We start from the raw sequence: 3,599 nt of genomic DNA on the forward strand, positions 1-3,599 counted from the left end.
CTCATCGCGCCGATAACTTTTTCATCTCCAAAAGATCGTGCAAAATGTATCCCGCCCGTTCTTTTGAGATGCCCACGGCCTCAGCTAACTCGCGCAACTTCAAAAAAAACTCAAAACGATTCGATGCACTTGCTTTACGATTTCCGCATTCGTAGCCTCTTTTGGCCTTCCAGAGCGAGGTGCATCTTCGGTGCTTGTATGAGCCATTTTAAATTCACTAAACCACCGATAAACTGTTGTTCTCGAAGGAGCAGATGTGGGATAACATTTCTGCAACCATTGCAATGATTGTTCAGAAGTTTTTCCCATCAAAAAACAATGTTTGATCAAGATGCGATATTCCTATTTTTCCATTTTTTTTACGAAGGCGAAAGTAGCGTCACTCAAACGGCTATAGCTTGTAAACGAATGGACGAAATGTCATGAAACTTCATACATAAACTAGTGACAGATGGCCTTTCGAAATGAGTCATGTTCATTTTCTAGTGGCGCCACCTATTGAAAAATCCCGGGACTTTTCAGCCCATGTAGTAGGTGGTATGAGGAAATCAGGACAGAAGGGATGCGGGCATACCTGAGGAAGGGGTGGGGGGAAAGCAGGTGGAGGAGAATGATAAGATATAGGTTAGGAAACGAAATGAGGGTAGGATTATATTGGGAGGAAGAGAGGAAGAGGGTATGTAGGCTGTGTGGAGGGGAGGAAGAAACTTGGGAGTACGTACGGGAGAGATGTAGAGACTGGGTGGGAGCAGAGAGCTGGCAGATGGTAATGGGATGGGTGTTGGGGGAAGAGGGAAAGGGAGAGGAGTGGTTGAGGAGGGTGGATGAGGAGAGAGAGGAAGGAGAAAGGGGAGGGTGGGAGGAGAAAGGGGGAGAGTGAAAGTGTAAGAGTGAATGAGGGGGCGTTTGGGGCGAAGCGTAGGGAGGGGGATAAAGTGAGATAAGAATGAGAAAAGAAAGGCAAAAGGAAACGGAAGTCCCAGAGAGAGGGAGAGAACATAGTCGTTAAGTAAAGATAAGATTTAACAGTATGTAAGAATTAGATTAAGGGTAGGATAAGATTATTATGTAATGTGATTGTATGTATAAAAGAGCGCAACCCTGAGGGGAGTCGCTAATAAATATATCTATCTATCTATCTATCTATTTATTTAATTTGGTATGGTATAAAGAAGTGGAATTTAACTTGACGCCAGTTCTTGATATCAAATCTTTTGCAGGAATGATATATATCATTAAAGTTAATATTATTTATTTAATTTGGTATTCAAATTACATGGAATTTAACTTGGCGCCAATTGTTGATCAAATCTTTTTTACGAATAATACATAAAATTTTGATAAAATTTTAATGAATTTAGCTTGGCGCCAATTTCGTTGATATCAAATCTTTTATACAAATGATACATATCATTAGTTCTACTAAACAGCAAATGTGATTAGTCATCAGTTTCACGGCTGGTTAAGTAATTGGCGTTGGTGAAACTGGCCCAAATGGTGATTCTTTACGAAAAGCACACACGCTTAGTGCTTTTTTTAACTTTTTTTAAAGTTTGTATACGATCATATATAGAATATGAATTTAACTTTGCGCCACAATTGTTGATATCAAATCTTTTATACAGATGATGCATATATCATTAGATTTAGTAAATTTTATAATGATTTTCATGTAATAATTTTTGAAGGGGAATAAAGGCATTATAACTTAGATTGGAATGTATCATATACAAAGAATTTCATCAAACAGCAAACGCAATTAGTCATCAGTTCCACGGCCGATTAAGTAATGACATTGGTGAAACCGGCCCAAATGGTGGTTTCCACACTAGAAACACGCACGCTTTGCGCTTTTTTTATCTTTTTTTAAAATGGTAAGTTTGTATACGATTAAAGTTACTATTACTCAATTAGAAAATCCCACCACCACCCCCATCGTCTTATAATAGCAAAATTTAAGTTGATAGAATTTATAAAATTTAATAAAATTTAAATTGGTAGAATTTATAAAATTGAACTTGATAAAATTTAACTTAGCATCAATTGTTGACATCAAACTTTTATACGATAAGATATACGTATATAAAATTTAACTTGATAGAATTTATAAAATTTAACTTGATAGAATTTATAAAATTTAACTTGATAGAATTTAATTTGGCACCAATTGTTGACATCAAATCTTTATACGATAAGATATACGTATACTTAAGTTTCATTGTATAAAAATTATAATAAAGATAGTACCATTTGAATTGAATAAATAATAAAGATAATATTACTTGGGTTTTACTTTTTATTTTGATTTAACTTGGTGCCAGTTCTTGATATCATATCAAGACGATGGTCTTCTGTATAATAAAAAAATCCCACCACCACCCCCGTCGTTTTATAATTGTGATCTAAAAATGTCAAGATATATCAAAAACGATGGTCATTTATATAGAAAAATTTAACTTAGCATCAATTGTTGATATCAAATCTTTTTTACGAGTAATACATTTTCTCGACGGCGAACATCTAGACACTCCCTTCCTCGAAGGCGAATACTAAGATACCCATTTCATCGACGGCGAACGAACACCTAGACACCCACTTCCTCGACGACGATTATCCAGACACCCATTTCCTCGACGGCGAACACCTAGACAACCACTCCCTCGACAGTGAACATCTAGACACCCTCTTCCTCGATGTGGTAAATACCTAGATCTTGAACGACAATCTCGATATTTCATTTTAATTTTAATTAATGTTTCATTTTAGTTTTAATTAATCAAATTTGCGCCGCATGAGCGTCACATCGTATTTTTGCACCGCACGCGCGTCACATTGTATATACATGTGACAATGTTGCCATCGCTGATTATCACAGCCGTCATGTGTGGTTGATCACGTTCGAATGTGCAATGCTGCCATCGCTTGGTTAAGTAAAAAGCCATCTATTATCGAAAAAATGAGACGTACAATTTTCCCCTATCGACATATATTTACTGGTCGATGACGTTAATAATAATAATAATGATGATGACAATAATGACGATGTTACTTAAAAATCAGAGATTCAGAGTTTGCATCACGATATCTTCGCTCGTAGGGCACGTAGAAAAAAAATGAAAGCACTTTTATTATATAATTTAAGTATTGGCTATCGATTGAGCGTATGTAGAACTTGATCAGTTCAGCCGTTCTTGAGATGTGACAATCTCAATCTGCCGCAACTCGTCGGTTCGCATAAAATAAACACTCAATTGTATAAATTTGATGTAATATACGTACTAATGGTTTAATATTGGTATAGATAAAAATAGTAAACGATTATTATACCGTATAACAATATAGATTAAATATTTTGTAACAAATATACGTTATTTAAACGCTTTCAATATACCTTATATATACTCAATAATATAAATATGATACGTATAACAATATACATTTAAAAGTTGTAAGAAATATACATCTTTTAAACGTTTTTAATAAACCTAATTTACGTAAAAAATATTCAATAATATAAATATGATATAAATATAGTATCTGGAGACACTGGTAGTGTCTCGGCGCTAAGCCAAGCGCAGCGACACTGCCGTGGATACTAT

The sequence above is a fragment of the Trachymyrmex cornetzi genome, unplaced genomic scaffold (assembly GCF_001594075.2).
Source record: "Trachymyrmex cornetzi isolate Tcor2-1 unplaced genomic scaffold, Tcor1.1 scaffold507, whole genome shotgun sequence".
Lineage (NCBI taxonomy): Eukaryota > Metazoa > Arthropoda > Insecta > Hymenoptera > Formicidae > Trachymyrmex > Trachymyrmex cornetzi.